The sequence below is a fragment of the Hippichthys cyanospilos genome, chromosome 15 (assembly GCF_059441005.1).
Source record: "Hippichthys cyanospilos isolate Australia breed blue-spotted pipefish chromosome 15, RoL_Hcya_1.0, whole genome shotgun sequence".
Classification (NCBI taxonomy): domain Eukaryota; kingdom Metazoa; phylum Chordata; class Actinopteri; order Syngnathiformes; family Syngnathidae; genus Hippichthys; species Hippichthys cyanospilos.
This window is the reverse complement of record NC_142383.1, coordinates 12,380,698-12,392,950: the sequence shown is the minus strand read 5'-3', so window position 1 is coordinate 12,392,950 and position 12,253 is coordinate 12,380,698. Positions and strand designations below refer to the sequence as shown.

At 38.1% G+C, this 12,253-nt stretch overlaps 1 protein-coding gene and 1 long non-coding RNA gene across 2 annotated transcripts in view; one reads left to right on the top strand and one right to left on the bottom strand.

Annotated features, from left to right (window-relative positions):
• The window catches only part of LOC148411727 (matrix metalloproteinase-17-like), a 56,824-nt gene that overhangs the window by 9,046 nt on the left and 35,525 nt on the right, over positions 1–12,253 (top strand). The window lies entirely within an intron of this gene.
• Positions 10,275–12,253, bottom strand: part of LOC148411726 (uncharacterized) — a 39,397-nt gene continuing 37,418 nt past the window's right edge. Inside the window, exons 2-3 of the long non-coding RNA XR_015867952.1 lie at positions 10,491–10,585; positions 10,275–10,393 (exon numbers count right to left, since the gene is read on the bottom strand). This is a non-coding gene — a long non-coding RNA (uncharacterized LOC148411726). The remainder of the gene's footprint in view (positions 10,394–10,490; positions 10,586–12,253) is intronic.

The following is a 12,253-nucleotide window of genomic DNA, read 5'->3' as shown; positions in this document are numbered from 1 at the left end:
GTGGTGTTTGCGCTGGCTTCAGTGTTGACGCCAAAAATAATCTATAGCTTTGCCATCTGAGCTGCCAATAGTCTACTTTAATAACATGATCAAGAAAACCCAAAAGGAATTGCGGCAGGGCTCTCAAATTGCTAGCAGAAACCGACGGGGCTCTGATAAAAGTGGTTTGTTTGTGTGCGAAATCATTTCTGTTCTTCATTTATGTTCCTAATTAACTCGCATACATGTTAGACCGAGCGCTGCCGCGTAATCTCAGATGGTCATTCTCGACAAGTTGCAGCTGCGTAGATAAGGAAAAAAAAAAAGAAGAAGAGTGATGAGGGCGATCGCATTTGTGGTGTCTGAGTCAGAATAGTCCGGAATATCATTTCTCGGAAATGTGAAATGAAGGCGCTGAGGATGATCATAAAAGCCAGAGTGGGCGGCAGAGAATAAGCGTCAATGGCCAGTGGCCAGAAACTCAGCTTGCTTCACTTGGTTTGATGTGCATTTCTGAGACGTATACGCTTTACAAAACTTAAATGAGTATGCAGTGATCCCTCCTACTTCGCGGTCTCAGTACTTCGCGGGTTTTTCCAGGAAAAATTAAAAATATAAAAAAAAAATAGTTATTTAAAAAATGCGCAAAAATTTAAAACAAAAGCAAAAAAGTACATTATACAGTACTGTATTCATCAAATAACTAAGTAATATTAGTTAATAACTATGTTAAGAATTCTTCAAGCGTTAGAGTTTGTGACGTTTATCTTATTTTGAAATGCATGCTTTTAATTTGTCGGGTAGCGCTGCATTTCCGTTTCACATTTTACCTTCTCGGTGCGTCATTCGGCTCGTTACGGTGACGTAGTGAATGACGACGTAAGCTCATATTTATAGTTTATTGTCATTTATGTTGATAATGCACGCTACTGCCTATGTTTAGTAAGCGATGAGTGTTTTTTCTGTTTACGTGTTTGTTTGTGTAGAGGTTGCACTTTATAGTTAGTAGTTGTTGTTAGTTGTTGCTAACCGGCTAATGTCGGCTAAAAATACAGTAAAGTCATAGATTAAAGTTCGGCAAGTGTTTATATGTTAGTTGACTGACTTTAACATGGCTGTTGATTTATTATTCAACAGATACTACATGATACACCATACATTAGCCAAAATAAATGTGAAGTTCAACGTGATGACTTGCGTAATCTTTCACCGGAGTCTTGGTGCAGATAACCAGTCCTCAGAACAAATTCTCAACAAACTAAGCAATATTAGTTATTTCATGAATATACAATAATGTTAATAAGGATAATGTAATGTCAAATAATAGGAGAAAAGAAATAAAATAGGCAAAAAATACAAAAAAAAAAAAAAAGGATTGTTTATGGTTACTGCGGCTATATTGGGGCGTACATAGAAATCTAGGAACTGATACCCTACTTTGCGGGTTTCAGACTTCGCGGGGGGTTGACACCCCCATTAACCGCGAAGTAGGGGGGATCACTGTACTGTACATGAAAAAGTTGCTTGCACCGCTGCAAAAGTAGTGCAGCAAAAAAAAAAAAAAAAAAACTGAAGATATCGCTTAAGTAGTGGCTATTGTTTACAAACATTGCAAAATGCTGCTGGTTGAATTAAAAACTCCTAACCTTCAAACAGAAGTCTAAAACGTTCACAAAGCTCTTCTCGCGCTTTCATGATTGCAATCGAAAACAATGAGAAACACATGCAAAGTTAGGATACAGGCTGGCAAATTTTCCATCTCAGTGACTGCTTTCACTTGACTGTGTTTAGATTTGCTAGACTGACTGCCCATGTTCCTCAAAAAGAACCCATGAGCTGTAACTTGCAAGACTAAATTCTAAAAATAAATCAAAACACATATAGACATAAGAGCTTGCGCACGCGTGTTCGCGTATGTATTTTCGCACATGCATGGTCAAAGGGTATGTAACAGCTGCCATAACTCCTGAGCTGACACCAGAGGGATTGTGAAGATCACAATGGTAATGCATTGGTAGTATTGTGTGTTTTGTAAGTTGCACACAATGGCAGAACATACAGTGGGCACGTGTTATTCTGCAGTTGAAAAAATGTTTTCAAAATTATGACTGATGAGCTTGGCCCTTTCCTTTCACGGATGCTAAACTTATTTAGCCAATTCCATCAGTAAAAAATGTAGAATTTGTAATTGTAATAATTGTATTTTTCATGAGGACTTAACACCTTTAAAAGCACATTTTTCCACTCGCTGTTTACGGAAAACGACATCACATGTGCTTTAGTCTTACGACCCAGCTTTTTTTTCTGGATTTGGTCATGTGACGTTTGCAAGCTGAATCGTGATTGGTTATTACCTGAGCCCTGAGAACAAGCGATGCCCTTTTCGAAAGCAAGTGGAAAAATGTTCAGGTATTAAATTTAAACACTCATAAAATGAATGATGGACAAAGTTTTCTTTCCTGCTAAAAATGATTTAAGTGTTCATTTAAAGGGACGGTGTGTAAGATTAAGACAATTTTTCTTTAAAAAGGAAAGCATAAAATGACAACAGTATGTTTTAAATATAATCGTAGGTCTAGATATCATTAAATGATAATACATGGGGGGGTGGCATTTCTCCAGAGGCGGCCATGTTTATTATAGCTACGGAGAATGGTAAATGCAGCACCACCTGCTGCCCGTAAAGAAAACTAGTCTAAATCTTACACACAGTCCCTTTAAGCCAGTGGTGTCCAAACTATGGGGGGTTTTGTGTCATTTTATGTGAAAAATGAACTATTTAAAAGTAAATAACATTTCATTACCCTGTGGTGAATGAAAATGTGTACAACCAAAACTGTTTTCCTCCTATATATTCTCAATGTCAATGCCAAGGACAAATTTGTGATCATCTTATGACATAATGCTCCGGTTTTGGGTCTGATTTGGCTGTTCTTCGGAGCACAGGCAGATATCCTATAGTGGTTTAATAGTGTCATTGACCACCATAAAATACTGAAAAAATCTTTACTAATTGCCTTGGAGAAAGCTGTTCAGCTAGAGGTTAAAAATACAAAACAAAACATGAATATATAAGCAATATACTGTTTGATTGACTGATTTGGGTGTTTTTTATCAAACTAAAAAAATAAGTAGCCAAAATGGCCCTTCCATTGTATAATTTCTCTGTATGTGGCCATTGTATGGAAAAGTTTGACAGCCCTACTTGAAGCTTTTGAGAAGGTTATGCAGTGGAAAAATCCACGATGTTGACAGAGGAAACAGAAAAGTCGACCTGGGTAACCTAAGTGGGTTTAATCTATTGTTCAGGAATATTTTGACAGGTATAAGAAAGAGGATGCAGAGGTTGAAACGGAACTGCTTGATGGCCGTGACAGTTACATAATGAAGGCTGCGAAAAGTATATAAAGGAAGTAGAAAGGCGTTGCAATTTGAACAACGCATTCATAATTAAGAACAGAAATTTTAGAAATCTGACAGCATGCAGAGGCCATCCAGGGCCATCATGTCAGCTTTCTTGTGGATACTGTCATGTTGTTTCAGCAGAAATGGGACGTGGCAAAAAGAAAATACGGGAAAGCGTATGACTTTGAGGTCGGGCGTTCACTGACCTTCAAATTACGAGAGCGCATTCCATTTCTAAAATTCTACCACAAACATATGTTTATCCGCTTTCCGACGATATTAAATGAAAATGAAAGGCAAGGTTTTCAAGAATAACAACAACAAACTAACGAATGGAACTTCATCTTCAGCAGATGGCAAAATGTTCCAAATTTAATTGGAGGCCCATGAAAGTACCCTCCATTACTGCTGTACTTAACAGCTGTTGATAAAAGATAGAATGAAATGGCTCCTTTCTCTAAATCGGATATTTTTTTCCCCTACGAAACAATAAAGATATGCCATTAAGGCAGCGTCAGATTGAGCACTTTTACCAGAATCTTCTATAACCGTTTCACCACATCAGACTGATGTCTCATTATATGCGCTCCGTTACTCCGGTACGGCCAAATACTTCCAGGAGTGACGCCACTGAGCGCTTCGGCAAAGATGAGGGTTCTCTCTGCGCGCAACATGCACTGAGCTGAAATCTGAACTAATGGATGCTTCGGAGTCCATCCCCTTCTGTTCCAGTTCACTGCATATGGTCCAATTAATTCTCATTGATCCTAATGACCAATAAAGGCTCGGCCTAGATTAAAATGTGATGAGATTTGGATTCGAGCGCTCCTCGTGAAAGTCTTTTAGAGAGCTCCTGATAAATTTGGTGGTCTGCTCAATATGTGTAGGGAGTCACAGTTCTATCCGTGTCTTTCTACAATTGATTTATATGCATTATTATTCATCTGCATTTCAGAATGCATATTTGTAGAGGCGTAGTTGCTTTTAAATACAATAAACAATTTAAGGGTGCAGGAATTTCAGCATGTCTTGAGTAACTTCAAATTAAAAAAAAAAAAAATGCCATTTTTAAAGGTCACAAAGCAAAGACTTCATGTTTTCATATTTAACCCATACATCATGTCTAAGAAGTTTCCAAACACTCAACAAAGTTTAAGTCATTTCAGGTGTAGTTACTTTCTCCACCACTAGGGCTACCGGGAAAGATGGGAAAGCAGCCTACATCTTAGAGATACTGCACAGTTTCCCATGCACAATCCGGAATAGTCGATGCCAAGCAATGTTTTTGAATTCGGGAAGGAACAAATTTTGACATACCGAAGCCGACAGAAGTCTCAAACTTTCATCAACCCAAATTGCCGATACACAATGACGCAGGCGTGAAATCCCAATTCGCATGGCTTCTGTCACGCCGCAGCTTGGGAAATACCTGACATGGTGAGGGTGGAACACTCAAACCTTCAAACCACAGGGAACGGATTCAGAATTGAATTTAGTGATTAAACTGCTGTTCACAGACTCTCTAATCATTTTGTAATGAGTTATGCTTCATAAAAGATTTTGCACTTCCTACCCTTTAACTTGCTACTTGATTGGGTTGACCATCGGCAATTATATAATAGGTATGGATATCAAAATGAATTTTACATTATAATTAAATGATCACAAGCTTGACGTGATTGAAGATTTTTGTGATGACTTCCAACAAGTCAGTGTGACAAAATCAAAGATATTTTAATGATTGCTTTAATAATTTTACAGGTTTGGCAATTGGTCATACTTTTCAGACATTTGACACCGTTTTTAGTTTTTAACTACACACATTCAGCAGGGCACATTTTCTTTGAAATATTTGAAAAGAATTTGATGAAACTGTCATTATGCCACTAAAAAGAAAACATGACATGATACTTCAGTCATTAGTTAGATACGGTTGATGTAAATCATTTTCATTAACATTTTATCATATTTCCTCAACATATTACGTAAATTAAATGGAATTGATTAATTCGGCTTTTATTAAACTTGAAGCTAGCCAGGTCTTAATTGTAAAACGTCACCTACGAACACACGTTTAAAAATCAATATCCTCATGATGGATGTGATTCTAGGCCAGTTAATCGTGCAATACTGTAACGTTCTATACTTATCCTTCCTATAAAGCAAGCAGTGTTGAGAACGTCAAAATTCGAAGCAGTGAGATTATTGGAAGATGCATGCCTCTCTGGGTTGCTTTAACACTCAGCTCAGCAATGTCAATACTCTTAATTAAAGACTCCTTCCCAAAATAAGTTCTTAATTTGTTCATCCATTTTCCACTCCATAGTCAAGATGGGCATTTGACTGTTTCCTTGATTACCCACGGTGATCAGAAGAGAAAAACTGCGTTAAATCACACCGGATTATCTATATTTTCATAATTTCTTTTAAATGGAGGAGCGTTTGAAAGAAATGATGAAAATTCGGATCAAAGTGACGTGTCCTCATAATTTGACTGCTGGGACACTGGGATTCTGGTGTATCTTAGTAACCTTTCAAAGTGTCTGGTATAGCTCGGAACCATGTCAACGCTATAATAGACTAGGTCCCTCCATGACCCCTGAGAATCATCAAGGTCACGAGGTTAAATTTCTCTGACGGGGTCATTTCCTGTCAGTGAGTATGATCATGAAGCGAGGCAGCAGCTGTGCATCAGGCTTAAACAGGGAGGGATTGTGAGGCCCAAGAGGTCACATGCATGAGGTGACGCTTCACGGAGATGTTGCCGTGGCGACACCATAGCTACCGAACTTGTTGTGCGTACATGTGTGTGTGACACAGCCATTCATTTAAGGGGGTGATGTGTCACAAACAAAGGTAGGAATGTGTGTGTGGTCTAATTGAGCTGGCGTGAATAGAAAGGTCATTAGCCAAGAGATTCATTTGTTTGTTTTATTTGGTATTCTTTTAATAATGTGGTTTTCAATGATGCACCCTTTGTGATTTTTAATAGGTTGTTTCATGTTTCAATTGAGTTGTACTTAGTTTGAAAATCAAAATGATACCTAATACCTGCAGAAATGCAGTTAAACTCTCTGCATAATACAAATTGGATGTATGTTTGTCAGCCAGCGTACCCTCAAATACCTTGAAAATAGCCGAGATGTGTTGACATGAAGCAACAAGTTAGCTTTCGAGTATTTTTTGTCATTTTAATCCGTCGATGTAATCGTCACCACTGGTAACGGCTTTGCACCTCACCCAGTTAAATCTTCCAAATTTCTGAGAACATGTTACATACATGTAACCAGGAATAACTAGTTGAATGCTAGAGCATTAGTATGCAGTCTTTCATGTATTGCACTGAGCAACTCTTTCTCCTCCTTGAGATGAGGAGGGCGAGGAGGCCGCGTCATTTTCATGAACTGATATGTATATGGTGCTTAATCTTTCTCAACACATACAGGTCTAAAGTAAAAAGCAACATTTGGAATTGAGTATTGAGATTTTGGAGATGGAGATTTTTGGAGATGGAGATTTTTGTGTTGTTTTGCTTTATAAATGTGATCCGAATGAATAAATCGCTTGCACATAGTTCAGCTAAGAATTTTGGGATATCTTCCACAGGCAATGAGGAGGCGTTTGTTGCGTTATTTTCATGGGAGAGGTTTTTTTTTTTTTTTTGACTGACGGACGAAGGAGTAATCTTCCAAAAAGGAGACTGTAAATGACGGATCAGCAAAAAAAATTGTAAAATGCCCACCCCTGACATTTTCTTTCCTGAATAGACTGGAAAGAACAAATTTAAATGAAGTACCACCTTATATTGACATGTGACTCCCCCCGCTATGGAGAGCATAAATGAAGGCATCACTTCCTCAACAGATTTCCACTCGCGCACTGAAATTGCTTTTCCCCTCATTGCATAGATTCCCAGGGTCTAATAACTTCGGCAATCATTAGACCTTTTCATCACCAGCCTTCCTTCCAGCTACCGAAGCTGTTTAGTAGAACCAACCAAAGTCTGGATCCAGTTCTTCCGCAACCATCCAAAAAAGTGAGGAAAAATGATCAAAATCCCATTCAAAGAAGTGAACATTATCCCTTGCCCTCTGTCCCACGGATTTCAGCTTCCCTCTGCGGTTTCAAACGCGACATTGATGCTCAATTTAGCTCTGAGCCCACATTAATCAATGTCTCGCACAAAGCGCGGGGTTCTTCTTCAGACGTGTTTGCGGCGAACAAGCAGATGCCTCAGAGAAGAAATGTGATTCACCCTCAGCTGCATATCAATAAATACATAATGTAAAAGAGGATTTCATTAGGTTTAGTGTGGGCGCCGTCAGACGCCATTGCTTCGTAGATTAAAAGCTTCACGCGTACGTAAATGCATTTGTACCATAAAATTAGTCTCCACCCTTTCAGACACATGACCGTGTCCATAATTATCACATAGATCTTCAAATTATGAGTACCACCGCTCAACCCTAATGAGCCATAAGAGCGTGTATGCCGCCATGTTTTCAAAGCCAAAGGCGTTGCAAATACTATTTATAGCCACTCCTTTATACGCGATTCATTATTTTGCTCTGAATGCAAATTTCCGATTTTTTTTCACCCGTCCATTCAGATTTTAAGCTTTTCGCTGATGCCAAGTCTTTTCTGTATTAAAGGATTACAGGTTCCTGTGTCCAGGATTACCGAGGTGCAAACATCCTCACATTCAAGTACAGTAACAAAGAATGGGAGTATGTCAAAGCCTGCCGAGAAGCTGCTTAAGCCTAAATGAGGTGTGCATGTGGAGGATAGAGTAGAAGGCAGAATACATTTGTGCCGTGTGGTGATTTTCTTGTTTTTTTTTTTTTATATTATTATTATTACTGTATGTGTCTGTTTGATCTTTGAGAAATGGCCTCTTGAAGGTTGTAGGCTGAGCGGGAGGATTATAACATCCGCAATCCTCTAAGTTTGGCATTTAAATGAAAATTGAATTTCGTAATACCCTATGAAATATTTTTAAATGGAGTAACAGCCCATTTGTCATGTTCAATTTTCATTCCGAGTTGTAGACTGTAATGTTGGGAGGCAAAAATATCTTCCTGCAGTCTGATTACATTCCTACCTGTAACATTCCATTTGTTTTTCCATGGCGTTTGAATGAGCCTATTCACGCTCTAGAAGAGTTATGTTGTACGCCATCAAAAGCAAACTTCTTTCGAAGCAGCTAAATTTCAACATAATCCCTATTTGATTCATTTGTTTCCCTCAGGAAATAGTGGTGAGGGGAATAAAAAATTTAGGATTATTTCACCATTGACGACTATTGACTATCAAAGATCCCTTTAAACTACACAGCCATATAAGTCAAAAATCCGTTTTTACCAGGCTAGCGGTGAATGAGTTAATGAAAAAAAATACAATCAAAACAACTACATTATGCAAACCTGAAAAGTTGTTACAGTTTTGTTTAATAAAGTAATTTATCATTCATTTCATCTTTCCCATTTATAATTTTCTCTACAGGCATCAATAACAAAAACTAAGATTCAGTTGCTAGTTTGGTCTATACTGTCAGAATGTATTTTTGTCATTTTTAAAACCCTCAATGCAGAACGTTGAAATGAACTCTAAAATGCACACGCGGCCGGGAGTTTTTGCTCCCTTTTTCATGTTCCAGTTAAAAGGCGAGCAAATCACCGTAAGATGTTTGCGGAAAGGACTGGCTGACTCCACAGTAAAGTCATGAAAGTCAATCAGCCAAAATATGATGAAGACATGTTGCAAAAAGCAAAGTAACAGTTTCACTGTTGTCAGCTGTCTCAGGTGAGAAAAAAGCTGGACCTAATACCACGACTATTTAGTGATCCAATATAAAAAATAGCAGACTCAACGTCCAGAGTGGGGGGCTAAAAAAAAAACAAAAAACCAGCATGATAACCCGTGAAGGTAGCAGGTCTTATATCATTCAACCCTTTCATTCGGTATTTTGATATCCTACTGAAAATACTATTGAATAATTGGGAATTCACAGAGATGAAATTATTCTTGATTGATTGAAGAACACTTATGAAAACAGGAGACACTTCTCCCTTTATTTTAAACTCAAATTTAAAATGTGAATAGCAGCAGATTATTTTACGCTCCAGAAAAACACACCAGTGATTTTTGCTTAAACAGCACATTTGAGTAATACCGTTTCAATAAAAAGTGATCAGTAGGAATGGCAACTGAGTCAATTGCGTCATTTACCCCTAATTAACTTCCCGGAAAAGTAATCCAACAGCTGTCGCCAGTCAATATGGCGTAGTGGAGGGCTGCAAGCTGCTAGCATCAAGTGTTTCCGCCACTGACAACAGGCACCGTAATCATTTTTAAGCATCTTGCAAGTTTAGCAATCAAACTTGAATTCACGACAATGCAGTGTATTGACGTCAGTGATGAGTCAAGCTAGCAATTATACTGTAATTATACTACGTACTGCCGGGTTCTGCTTTAAAATATCACCGTGCTAAGAAAATTGATCTTCACCTGTTATTAGTGAAAGTCAAGTTTATTTTAGTCGGCCTTTTCACCACAGCGAAAGTGTGTTATTGTCGAGCATAGCAAGAACACAAATTGCTGTGGTTAGCTTGACTTCTTCCCGTCACCGTACAATAAACGGGTACCCAGAGCGGAAAAAAAAAAAATCTTTGGAACCGAGGTGCTCAAAGTACTCTGACTTGCTTCACACTTATCACAGTGTATACCAAACGCAAATACCACACTACCGGCGGCACTTGAAAGTGGCTTAGGATTTTTGCTTAGCCTTTCCGGTCATGCTAATATGCAAATGTATGGAATTTCATATGATGACAGATGCATGCAACACATGGAAGAGGAAAAAATAACTTTAGGTGAAACCTTACTCACCTTCACACGTGACCTTCCGTTGAAGGAATTCACCAACCAGCAGCAGATGAGAGGCGAGGATCAATCTTGTGGATGCTTGCTAGCCTCGCTGCTAAATTGCGAAGCTTAATACAATTAAAGTCTGAGGAGAAATCAATAAAGATTAGTGACTCAAAAGTGTTTGCACCAAAACCATATTTAAAGGGGCATGTGTTGTATCACCCACACCCTTGTCTGACCTGTATACAAATTGGAAATGGCTCAAGTTTGTCTGCTTCATGTTCTGAAGTGCGTCCTCCACAATTTCATTCCTTGGCAATCTCAATTCGCTGACCTGAAAGATAAGCATGCATGACTGTAGTCACCGGGTGACATTGAAGTATTATTGTTTGGCGCACGTACAATGATGCAATCTCTCCACGGACAAGAAAACGCAACTTCAATTTTGATGTTACCACCATCGCTGGAAGAGGTCAGATGTTCACCTGAACATATACGTTTGATGTCCTCGGCATTTCTCAAAAGGTTTGGAGCAGGTTTTCAGTACACAGCCCAAGGACGAATACAATGCAAGTATATTTCTGCGAGTAATTTTTTTTTAAACCTTTTTTTTTTTTTTTTTAAAAGATGGACTGGATTAATTTACAGTTTCAGCCAAAAAAAGATTTAGATCATATCTGTCCACACCAGTGCTTTAAGTATATTTTGCAAAGCCCCTGCTAGGAAAGACAAACACTTAAGCGCCCCCTTCTCCCAAGTACCCCGCCAACTATAAATATTATTATAAATAAAAATTGTATAGGTATACCTAAAAAAATATCCTTTTTAACATTAATAAATAAAACCTACATAAAACACCTTTCAACAACTTTAGACAACTTTTTACAGTGTTTAAACAGGGTACAACTTTGTCTAAAACTGAAAAAAATACCCAAGTGCATTAAAGTGCTTGAAAAAAACAAAGATGCCAATCCTTATTTAATTGTAATATGTAACATGACAAACAACAAAGGTCTCTTCTGACATTTTATACTCAAAAAAAAAAAAAGCATGTATCATTCCTTGTATCAGATCAATATCAGTATTGGAGCACTGTAGAGCAGCAGGTCTCGAATGGGTATGTGAAATGTGTTTTTGCAGGTATCAGCAAATTTAATTGAATGAAGAAAAACACATTTTTCTTTTCAAATTAAGAGCAAATTCATTGGAACACAAAGCAACATATTGCGGAATGGTATGATCATGACTCCTTTGCAAAATGCTGCATGTCTTGTTAAATTTTATATGCATAAGAACTGTCATCCGTGGCAATTTTCCAACAGACGAGTCTTATATAAACGAGATTATGTTGTTACATGATCCATGTTCTGGACTTAGGTGAATAAAATATGACTAGATATATCACTACAATTGTAGTTAAAAAAAAAAAAAATCAACAAATCAAACACGGATAGCGCAGCACTGGGTGTGTTTCGAGTGTGATCACGGCGCAAACTCCGCTCGTAAGTCAAGGCCCCTTTGAATTAGCTTTGTGAGAAGTGTCATTTGAGTAAGTGACTTTCCACTTGATTTGGAGGCAAACTGATGATCAATTACCAGCGTGTCAACTTGTATTACCAGCGAGAAGGATGTGCGTTTGTGACTGATTACACTTGAACTCAACTGTGACGTTCCCGTTTGCGATCCATCTCTTTTTAATCTCGATTTGTTTAAAGGAGAGCGCTTGAAATGGTGTGAGAAGTCTTCTCGGAGGATGTCATCTTTTGAACAAAAGAACGATTACTTTCTCAAGGCGAGCTATTTTTAGTTGTCGACGTGTAACTCGCTGTGTCGAACTCTGAATGGGTCAAGCCAAAAGTTGCAAAAAAGTGAGGCGCCGAAACATGTTTACATTTGTGAGTCTGATTGAGTCTTCAGTCAATTTGTTTATATTATTTATCCCAAAAACATGAGACATCATTAAAAAGGCCAGATGTCCTCTACCGAGCACACTAGGACTTAG